We start from the raw sequence: 11682 nt of genomic DNA, 5'->3' as shown, positions 1-11682 counted from the left end.
CTCAATACCTTCAACTCTCTCTTCCTAAATATCTGTCCTCTTGAACTCTTCGCTCATATGCCACCAACTCCCTCAGGGTCAGTTGCTTCTCCAAGCAGCGAGTTGGTGGTAGATCTCTTTCTTCTGCTGGGGCCTCCCTCTGGAATAGCTTCCCTGCCTCTCTGAAACTTGAGGAGAACCGTCTTTGGTTCCGGAAGCATCTCAGGGCCTTCCTCTTTGCTTCTGCTTTCTCTTCTCCTCTCCCCTGCTGATCTCCTGGCTGAATCTGCAATGGTTACCTGGCTACCCTCTGATCTCAGGCCCAGGTCCCCTCCCTGCCAGTTGCACACCTTCACTGCTCCATGGCAACCCTTGCACTTAGGGATTGTTTCTGTGTCCCTACAGCCCCTACCAGCACTTGACCCCTGATGTCTGCTCTTACCCTTGCACTTGCCACCAGCTGGCCACACTTTTAATTATTGTCTGTATTTATTTTACTGTTATTCTATGTACTACACTGCCCCTCCCCTTTCCCCTGCACGTTTCCCCTTCCCCTCCCTCCTGCACTTGCACAATCTCAATGTTACCTGGCCTAGTAGGATTGCTGTCTGTCTTCCCTCTGATTCCCCTCCCTTGCCTTGTCGCACCTTGATACACTTGTGTACAGGTGTGTTATAAATGCCATATCATATTATACTTGCCTACACCTGAGGGGGTTTTAAATACTTGCCAGTACCTCTCAAGTGTGGGTCATTAACATCAGTTAACTGCACACAGTGGTTCTGTGTCTGTGTTTTCCTCTTTTTCATCACAGTACTTTGAGCATTGTGAGACTTGAAGTCCACAATGTTCAAATCAGTTTCTCTTACAGCTTTGATTTTACAATAAGCCATTCGAATATTGGAGTCTCAGGGAAAGTTACAAAAGGGGGTTTCCCATTCCTACTGACTTGCTTCCCTATCATGTGGTCCTCCTGCAGAACACCACCCCCAGTGTCATGAAGCATCTGCCGTTCTCTGGCCACATGAGAAGGGTCCCAAGTCAGGTGTTCTGGGGGAATCATGTCTGATTCATCACACGGAGGACCAGAGGTGGAGAAGGACTTCAGAGAAACGAGAGGAGGCCAGAGCAAAAGGAGTGCGGAGGTTAGTGGAAACAGGTGGACTGTGGAGTTTTTGTGAGTGAGAGTAAGGAGTGTGTGGAATAGTGATAGAGTAGGGGGTAGTGGTGGTAGAGGGTAGTAGAAGTTGGGAGTAGTAGTAGCAGAGGTAGTGGTAGCTGTGGGAGAAGAGTGGTAGCAGGATGTGGTAATTGGTAGCAATGGACAGAAGTGTTTGAGGATGATAGTATTGGAAGTGATAGTAGTAGGAGAGGTAGTAAGATTAGTGGTAACAGTAGCGTGTAAGTAGAAGCTGGAGTAGTTTAAGGAGGAGGGAAGTAAGTACTACAGGCAGTAGCAGAGTGGTAGTTGGGGCAATAGTAGTTGGAAGCAGAGGCATAAGGAGAGTGATAAAATCTAAGGGTGGTGGGGATGAAGGCAGAGTGTGAGAGTGGAGGGACAGGATTACGACAAGAGGAGAACATCTTGGGACCTAATAAACACGCTTGATACTTCTTCCAGTATCTAGCGTGGTTTTTTGTGGCAGACCAACCCGTCACAATACTGAATATGCATTATATTTAACTGAAAACAATGTCAGCATTCCGAAAAAACTGTGTGTGACTTCATAAACAAAGTTGACGACTAAGAAGAGTTTGTCTCTCTTTTATACACCTTGATGAAGACTAAAAAAGTACTGCAACCACTTGAAACATGTTACGTTATGCGTTTTTTGGGAATTGAATCAGATTCCAATTGTAATTTTTATGGAAATAAGTATTTTTGTGATACACGCGGCTTGAATTAAGGTGTTTTATACATACATACAAATATTTGTGAATGATGAAATAAATAATTTTTCACTGAGATGTGCTAGATTATTGAGTATTTCTCGTTGCCCTTCCCTTTATTGCATCTCTTTATTTAAAATACAAAGGTAATGAAGTTTCTTATATCTTTTTTTTTTTTTTTTTATTATTACTTGTATTTAATCTTTAAAAGATTTTTACAAGAGCGCTTTCTGGAATGGATGCAAACCTTTCTAATGTTGCCTAGTGGATCGTTCGAACCTTACGGTTTAGTTCCTTGTCCATGCATCTATCACCTAGCTTCCGGATTGCGATTTATTCTTTCCAAAGCCAGGTTTAGGAGTTTAGCAGTCGCCGTATGCCATCGAGGCTTTTCGCCTGTGATTAAACGGTTCCACCAAATATCTTCATTTCCTACAAATGATGTAGCCGTCAGGGGGGTAAAGTAGATGCACCTGGCCTGGTGAAGAGCTGGACATCTCATCAATAGATGTTTTATAGATTCAAAGTCATCTGGATCTGCACATAATCTGCAGGGTGTTTTCTCCAAACCCGCTCTTATCGCTAAAATTTCTCCGGTCGGTAAGACATTTAGACGGGCTCTTAAAAGGGTTCTCATCAGTCGCTTATCTGGATATTTTTTACAGTACATCATCGGTTCTTTTAGTTTGTTGGGGTTCGAGGGAAGATGAGCTAGGGGTTTGCACGCTGAAACTGAATCAGCTGTATTGATCCAGTCCCAACATTCAAATTTCTTTTTTATCCTCGTTGGATTTTCTTTAAGTTCTGTCTCAGTACATGCTATTTGCCGTAGTTTTTGTTTTTGCTCCATGGCCCATTGATTCATAGACTGATTTGAGCCTTTTTCCAGTTCTACTGCCATTATTTGGTAGATTGTGAGACTCTCCGGATGAATGATTTTCCTATATAATTGCAAAGAACTGTGATCCACTACGGCCTTCAAAGAGAGTAAACCCAGCTCTCGCCTGATTGGAGCTATCGGTGTTGAATTTGGGAGACCCAAAACGGCTCTCCATATATGGCCTTCCAATTTTTGCCATGTTGAAGGCGGAAAAGAGGGTATGGCATCCAAACCGTAGGTCAGAGATGGAACAATCTTAGCTTTATAATAATTTATAGCCGGTTGGAGTGAAAACTTTCCATATTTCCGATCGACCATTCTTAACTGTGCTGTTAGATTTTTTTGTTTTCGCCCATAAACTGGCTTGCATAGTTCCCGATTTCTTCGAGGTATCTAAATGGACACCCAGATATTTAAACGAGTCTACAACTTCAATTTGTGTTCCCCTGAGGTGCCAATGGAACCTCTCCTTTTTTTTGGTGGCAATTTTTTGTAGAATCAAAATCTTAGTTTTTGCTTTGTTGATCTCCAGATTGTTATCTTGAATGTATGTTGACAGATTATCCAGTTGGCGCTGGAGACCCACTTGGGTGTGATCGAGTAGAATCAGGTCGTCAGCATACAGCAATCTTGGAATCGATGTCCCACCTATCTTAGGCGGAAATGTTCTGATGTTACTTTGACTCTCCTTAAAGTCTCCCAGGTATGTTATAAATAACGCCGGGGCCAAAGGGCAGCCCTGCTTGACTCCACGACCTGTTGAGATGGGTTTAGAAAGGAGGCCTACGTTGTTTAGGCGAACTCTTATATGTGTGTCTGTATGGAGGCTAATTATGGGTTCCAAGATTTCGTTTGGACAGGCCCAGGATTTCAATTTTATCCAGAGCTTCTGTCGATCCACTCGATCAAAGGCCTGAGATAGGTCAACAAATGCAAGAAAAATTCGGGGACCACCAGTCAAAGCTTTTTCTTTGAGTAGCGTCAAACACATTATGTTTGCGCTGGTGCTTGCATTCTTCTGGAAACCAGTCTGTAGAGGGTCAAAACAAGCCGCTGATGGCGCCCATTTTCGAAAGTAAGACAAAAGCATGGAGGCAAAGATCTTCCCAATGACGTCCAAGAGAGCTATTGGCCTGTAATTCTCCGGATCCGCACGTGAGCCTTTTTTGAAAATAGGAACGATCAAGGCTTTAGACCATGAATCCGGAACTGTTCTTTTTTTCCTGCATAGACTAAAGATTGCGGCGATGAGGTTAGACCACTCATCTGGATGTTCCTTAAGGTTGCAATTTGCCAGGCCATCCGGTCCCGTAGCTCTAGATGAGTTTAATTTCATTATCGTGAGTTTGATATCACTCACGTCAGATAAATCCACCCATGATGAGTCCGCCATTCTAATATACTCAACCTCGTTTTCTTCCGGTTTTTGGAAAAGCTTCGAGAAGTGTGCATTCCAGGTTTCTTCTGGAACTGGATTTATTATGTGAGAATTTTCTGTCTTATTTGATTTATTTATCAATGACCAGAAGTCACGAGACTTTTTGTTAGCTAATGTCCTTAGCATCTCCTCTGCGTCCGCTTGATATTGCAGGTTTCTTGAGTGTTTCTGCCATTGTTTGTAATTTCTGGTTTCCGCTTTTAGGGTGTCCCACAGTGATGGAAGATTTAGGGATTTAGCTTCTCTTCTTTTTTTCCGTATAGCTCTACGTTTTGAGACCAGCATTGCATTATATCCATGAGTGTGCTGGGTCGGGTGTAGATTCAGTAGTTTTCTTGGTTTCTTAAAGGCCACAAGAAGAGGAATGTAGCTTGATCTGGCCACGTCATCTTGCACTGTCCGATCTAAAATAAGGGTTGTGAACTGAACTTTCAGTTTCGAGACATCTGAAGCGGTCATTCGTAAACGAGTATTTTGTGAATTTGTTTCGATTTCTGGGATGTAAAATTGCGATGCAATCGCCTTATTTTTAAGTTTTAGATGTAGCAGGTTATGATCACTCTGCTTAGTTTTAATCACACTGAAAGAAACAATGTTGCGATGAAAAAATTCAGAAACGAAAATATAGTCCAGGGTTGCCGCAGATACACCTCGTTCCCAGGTTGGAAGCAAAGTTTCGGAGTTCGTCGCTGAGGCCGAATTATACATGTTACGAGATTTCATGATTCCGTTCCATGTCGCACCCCTATTTGACACATTCGAGATAGTAGATGAGTTTATCTGGTTCATACTGTGCGCTGCACAGTTGGCATTAAGATCACCACAGATGATAATATCGAAGGATTTGTAGTTCATGGCAATTTCGTCAATTGTGTTTGTTATTTCTTTACACATTTTTTCCGTTGAGGTCTTTTGGGGGTTCCAATATACGTTTATTATAGCTACCGCATCTTGTGTTCCAGGGTTTTGCTTTGGTTTTCTGGAAACCCATATGGTCAAAATTGCCAAAATTTCGTATGTCCTCTTTATCACCGTTAGAATTTCGACCCCCGAGCCCATCCGGATTGCTGTAAGTAGGCCTGAAGAAGGGCGGCCAAATGGTCCTTTGTGGGCCGGGGATAATTCAATGCAGTAGCCGTCGAGCGCTGGTTTTTCACATAGCCAAGTCTCTTGGAGGCATATGATATCATATCGACTGAGATCATGACTCTCAGAATTAGTGAGATGTACATAACCTCTGGTGTTCCAAGATGCTATACTTAGGATGTCATTTTCTAAGCATGTCGTTGACACGTCAGTTGGGGATTTCCTTGGGTATTCCACCCCCAATGATTGCTATTTTCCACGCCCTTGTAATAAGATGCTGCGAAACCAAGACCATTTATCTTTCTTTGATGCTTTTTCTGTTTCACCGTTAGTTGTATTAGTTTGTTTTCCAAGTGATGGAATCTCCCTCAATGGCGCTCCGCGTTCTTGATGACGGCAGGGCAAGAATGTATCTGTTTTTTTATCTCGAAGAGATTTATAATTTTGTCTCCTCTCTTGTCTGTATTCAGAGCTTTCGTCCCTTCTTGACTTTGGAGGCCAGTAGGGTATTTTCACTGGACTTTGCCCTCTTTTGCCAGTTCTGTATAGGTCTTCAGTTCTAGATTTATACCTATAGTTCTTTTTTGGGGAGGTATTGTAGATGTGTCTATTATCATCTTTAGGTTTTGTGGTTGGCATCTCAACTAGATTAAATCCCATACTAGCTAGTTCGACGTAGACATCACACAAGAGTTCCTTCAGGGCGTTCCGTTTAATATGCAGATAGGCCTTTGCTAGTTGTTTTCTATGATATGGCTCGATTAGTGTAAAATCGTCCGATTTTAAATTTCGCAAAGTTTTGGACTTTTTAAGAATTTTCAGCACCGTATTCCGGTTTAGTATCATGTACTGGTCAACTGAAGATGTTTGTTCGATCTTAAAGAGGCGTGTCTTCGATACAAAGAAATCCCTCTGTCTCATCTGTTCGTCCCTCCCCCTTCTCCGGGGGTGTTTCCACAGTGGGCCTTCTCAGTCGGTTCATCCAATTGTCTATGAGGGTCACAGGGAGTTAAGCCTATCGTCTGGCTTGCATCAATTCTTTCTGGTGATGATTTTTTTTTTTCATGTGCCCGAGTGTCGGGTACTCTGGTGGAATTTGTAGGTTGAATATGCAGGACATTCATGTTCGTAGTGTTCATTTTGCCTTCTTTAGGTGTCTCTAGATGCTCACTAAGATCCATTAATGAGCTTTGCGCTATGAACTCGTTGACCGATCTTGGGGAGGAGGACGTACAAATTACTGAGTTGTTTAAATTCTCATTTTGCACAGATGAGCTCTTAGTTGGTTTTTTTGATTCCTTTTGTTTATTTCTCTTTATCATCAGGCGGTCCAGAGCCGACTCCATTTGTTTTTCGTTTTCGTTCAGATCACTAGTTCTTGAAATTTCCAATACTGATTTGCTTTTTGTTGCGGATGTACTCATTTCCGATGCTTCATTCGTTTGTTGTTGGTCGGACATTGTTCCGATCGTTTGAGAATATTTTTCTGTTTTCTTTTTGAAGATCGGTGCTAAATCTCGAGACACAGAAGACCCTTCGGTCTGAGATTCTCTTTCTATTGTGACTGGAGAGGCTTGATTTAGACGGGACATTAGGTCCTCTAGCCTACTCAACTTTTTGTCCCAAATGTCACTGCATTCTTTGTTTTTTTGATCCATAGCTGTAATAAAGCCTTCCACGAAGATCAATTTACTGTGCATCATTGCAGTCAAAACCGTACTATCTTTGATTGAATCGTTAATAGCTTCATAAAGCTTTCCAAACGGGGCTAAAGCGATGGTAATAGCTGACATGATGACTGAGAGGTCGTTTTTTTTTTATGGAGATTCTTTGTTTCCTGGGGCTGCAATTTCACTTAGTCTTCGATTCTTTGGAGGGGATCTAAAGTGGGATGTTTGTAAAGGTGGTTGGATTGCAGCCAGACTGAGCTCTTCCAGAATTGGGGTCTCCACATCCGGATTCCAAAGTTCTAGAAGGGGGCATATGTCCGATGGCATTGCGGTTAAACTACATTTTCTTGGTTGCGCTTTTTTGGGCGTCGATGAAATTTGTAAGTCTTGTCCACGGGTTTTGGGACTCCACACTTTGTGCACTTCTTGTTGGATTGCCTCCTGGTTGTAGGATTTTTCCGTGGGAGCTCGAGATTCTCCCTCTATATTCCTGCTTACTGGATTTTTCTCGCTTTGCATCACTGGGACACATATATGATCTTTATTTCGTTCTCCTCTCACAGCATGGTTTTTGTTTTCCATAATTTCCAAAATTTCTTTATCTGCACTTGGATGTATTCTTTCAGGTATTGATGTCAAAACCTGGTTTCGTAGGCCAGACGTCCCCAAAGTTATTTTCCGTGATTTGCTCACAGTTTGTAAATCCTGGATGGCCTCTAGGATTTCTTCATCTGACAATTCTTTTGGGTGAGCCAATTTTGTTTTAAATTGTTTGTTTATGAAATCTTTCAGGGCACTCGACAGAAGGGGCGTCGGAAGGGTTGATTTGCAAGTCTTCTTGGCTCTCGATGCTTTTGTTTTTGCATTTGCCGAGGACAGTTTCTTTCGTTTTTGGCTTTGTTTGAAGACACCCTGGGGGCATTTACTTGAGGTTGCCCCTTTGGTAACTGTCTCGGGTTCTAAAGTGGAGTCCGGGAATGTAAGTGTACATGGGCTCCTTTGTTCAGTTGACATATCCATTGAGTTATCACAAGTCTTGTTTGCCCCTACCTCGTATGTTCCAGGTGCAGTTAGGTCCTCTCCGCCTACTGCTAGGGAGACAGAGCGAACATAAGGATTTTTTTCTGGCGACATTTGTGAGGCGTGGTATTGCACTTCTACCAGTTTGGTCGTTGAAACCACACCGCGGTCTTCGCCCGTCGTGGCTCCCCCTACGAGGCCCCGTGTATCCGGCTGCGAGTTCAAGCTGCAGTGGGCGCGCTTTGCGGACAAAATTTTCTCCGTGTTTGGGGTCCACTTTTTCGCCGTGTCTGTCCGCTCTCTCTGGATCGTCCTGGTTTCACTCTCCTCTATCCTCCCTCCTCCCGGGGCCACACCCCCCTTACCTCTAGCCGAATGCCCAGGTGCACGGGCCGTCCGTCCTTCGACGGGAAAGTCCCGAGCACCACTCGTCTCGTTTCCGAGAGGGACAGGCAGACCCAGCCGGGCAGGGGAGAGGATGCCACACGGTGTGGAGGGAGACGGCCATACTCCTTCAGAAGTCGCCGGATCCATGGGTCGCGATCCCTCAGTTCGGGACGCTGCGGGGGCGGGGGACACAGGTAGGGGTGGAAAAGTATGTTTATTTTCAATCATTTTGCCGGGTGAATCTATTGTTTCCGCTTCTTGCTGGGTGTTTGTACTATTCCTCCTCATTGGAGTTTTGTCCAGTAACAGGTTTGTTGACGTGTTTACTGACTCAGTGGTGGACTTCGAGACACACTGAGATCCTGTCTCGATCTGGTGAAAGCATTCGTGCCCCTGTTGTATATTTCCTATAGCCTCTGGTGGTCGATTCGGGAAGAAAAAGTTTTTCGCCGTGTTTATTGAGGTTTTGCTACACAGTGGAGTGATTATCGTTGGTTTCGTTGTTTTCGATGGTGGCCGCTGATTTTTCTGTTCTTTCTGTTTTTGGGTGGGCAACATGGATTTGGGTTTTGGCTTCAGATCTTCATTCGGCTTCAGTGAACTACGTAGAATTCGGGGGGATAGTTCTGGGGTAAGGTCCGTTATTGTGGTGTTCACAGAGTGCAAGAGATGTGTATCAGGCGCTATATTTAAATTGTGTACCTCTGTTGACATCTCTGTTCAAGCCATTGTCCGCGTTGTCTGCGTTGTCTGCAGCGGACTGCAGGTGACTGCTCTCCCTCTGCTCTCGCTCCGCTCTCCACTCCGCGGAGAATAGCAGTATTAATGGACTCTCACAGGATAGACAGGATAGAAAGTGTAGAGAGACTGCAGGTGACTGCTCTCCCTCTGCTCTCGCTCCGCTCCGCGGGGAATAGCAGTATTAATGGACTCTCACAGGATAGACAGTGTAGAGAGACTGCAGGTGACTGCTCTCCCTCTGCTCTCGCTCCGCTCTCCGCTCCGCGGGGAATAGCAGTATTAATGGACTCTCACAGGATAGACAGGATAGACAGTGTAGAGAGACTGCAGGTGACTGCTCTCCCTCTGCTCTCGCTCCGCTTATATCTTTTTGAAAATGTGTTTTCAGTTATGTCCTTGTTTTTGAATATAATAGATGCCTCTTAAAGCACAATTCAATGAGACAGATGTTCCGTTTCCTGAAATATATTAAAAAGGCAGAAGGAAGCATGCTTTAAAGTGTATTTATTGCAGAAAAATTCTGGACAAAAAAATTAACATTTTCTAAAACTGACTGCTTGGTCTGAAGGCCGAAGGCTGGCTGACTGTGGTTGTGTAAACTTCATAAAAAGCACGTTATGCTGAAATGCATGTTGGTTAGTCAGATCTTTTAGATATTGGTAAATGCTGGGAGAATTCTATGCCTTGTCAAGGGAGATAAATTACTAACATACATTAGCTACGCATATGCTAGTACAGTGGGTCTTGTTGCTCATAAGCAGTCTGGAGTTTGTGTGGGCAGTCGCGTGTTTGTTCCACTCTCCTCGATGCTTGCCCCTCTAAGTGAGCCTAGAACATAGAAAAGATTAAAGAAAATGAGGCTCACATCCTACATTCAACACTGTGTTGGGTGCGAAACATGTCTGCTGGGTGCCCCCAGCCTTGGTCGCCTAGTCTGGGTCACTCCAGACCAGGACATAACAACGGGTATGGCCTTACTGTAAAGAAGTGGTGTAACCAATAACTGTGACTTTTCCCACTCTGCCATAATACGAGTCTGCGCTGGAATGGGGGATTTACCTCCAGCATCATGCTGGAAGTAAATCCCCCACTTTCTGCAGAAAAATCTGCTAAATCAGCAAAATTACAGTGGCGTTAATTCCACCAAAATCCCCAATGGAGTCCTACGGACTCCAAATTAATGGAGACTAACACCATTATCACTTGTAATCCAGCAGTAAATCCACCAGACCAAGTGGTGGTGACGGAAATTCGCAATGAGGCCCTAAGTGTAATAAAAAAGCACTGAGAAAGGAGAACTAAAACATACTAAAAAAATCTTTATCATAATTTATGTTTTAATGCTGCTGTCAGCAACCACAGGGCAGGTCTGCAGTGACTAGCCTGCGACTAGACGGCAGACACGTCGCCCCTGCCAATGGGTGACGTCAGACGCTTGTGAGGCGCCCCATCCATGGTTTACGTCGCCTTGACGCAGCATCGCGCACGTTCAGGGACTAGCTGCAACAGCAGCCCATTGGTAGTCGACGCGCCGGCCGCTGATAGTGCTCGGGTGTCAGGCTGGCTGTGCCTGCTGCCGATTGGCATGCTGGGGGTTGCAGTTCACCCGTCAGGCTGACTTGCGCGGCCGGCAAGCGTGAAGCGGCCAGGCCGGAGACTGCAATCCCCGGCATGCCTTTCGCCGCGTGTCCTGGGAGCAATGAGTAATAGAACATGTTTGGTAGCTGGGCTCATGTGTAGTTCCTGGAGAAGCGCTCTGCTGTTCGGGCCACCAGCGCTGCAGGTGAGGTGGGCTGTCGTGCGTGTTTACTGGGAGCCCCCGTGGCTGGCGCCCCGGGGAAGCCTGTGGCACGTCTCATCCGGGAGCGGGTCACTTGAGGCTCCCGGTCCTGTGCCCCAGGGCATGCCTTGTATGTATGACAGCTCCGGTGCCCGACTGTAGCTCTAGGCTGCGGGTCAGCCTAGAGTGTATAGCCTCCTGGAACTGCTCAGCGACTCTTCGACATTCAAGTAGTCCACTGAACTCTGGTGGACTTTCTTTTGCATATTTGTTTTCACTCATGTCTTTTTAAAACTTTAAAATGGTTCTTGTCCTGCAATACAATGACTCTATATACACTGGGAAGTAGGAAACAGACTTTTTCAGTGGCATCTGCCTAACTCCTATATCCAAGTCCCACCATTTCATTCTTCACCTCACCAGCCAAACGGACAGCTTCTCTCTCCAGCATCCCACCATCCACCCAGTCCCCAACCAAGACCTATCCGAATACCCCGCTCCTTAGCCAACCACATATCCTTAAACCTCACACACACACACACACACACACACACACACACTTTGAACTGTAGTATGCCCTGCATTAACCTACTGCTTTGTTATATTCTAAATATGTTCTTGTGCTTACCATTACCTCAGAGGCAGCCCCTTGCCCCCTGAGGTCCCCCCCAGTAGGAGCTACATTTCAGATCGTCGTGCTTCAGCTTCTTCCATGAAGAGGTGGGTCTTCAGAAGTGTCCTAAACACTCACTGGTCTACTGTTGCTCTAAGATTACACAGGAGAGAGTTGCACACTTTTACTCCTAGGTGT

At 45.0% G+C, this 11682-nt stretch overlaps 1 protein-coding gene across 1 annotated transcript in view; it reads left to right on the top strand.

Annotated features, from left to right (window-relative positions):
• The first annotated feature begins 10556 nt into the window (after positions 1-10556).
• The window catches only part of TRABD (TraB domain containing), a 125275-nt gene continuing 124149 nt past the window's right edge, over positions 10557-11682 (top strand). Inside the window, exon 1 of the mRNA XM_069627856.1 lies at positions 10557-10874. The gene's annotated coding sequence lies outside the window, so the exon portion shown is untranslated. The remainder of the gene's footprint in view (positions 10875-11682) is intronic.

This window comes from Ambystoma mexicanum, chromosome 12 (genome assembly GCF_040938575.1).
Source record: "Ambystoma mexicanum isolate Mex_15411 chromosome 12, UKY_AmexF1_1, whole genome shotgun sequence".
Lineage (NCBI taxonomy): Eukaryota > Metazoa > Chordata > Amphibia > Caudata > Ambystomatidae > Ambystoma > Ambystoma mexicanum.
This window is presented reverse-complemented; position numbering and strand designations above follow the sequence as displayed.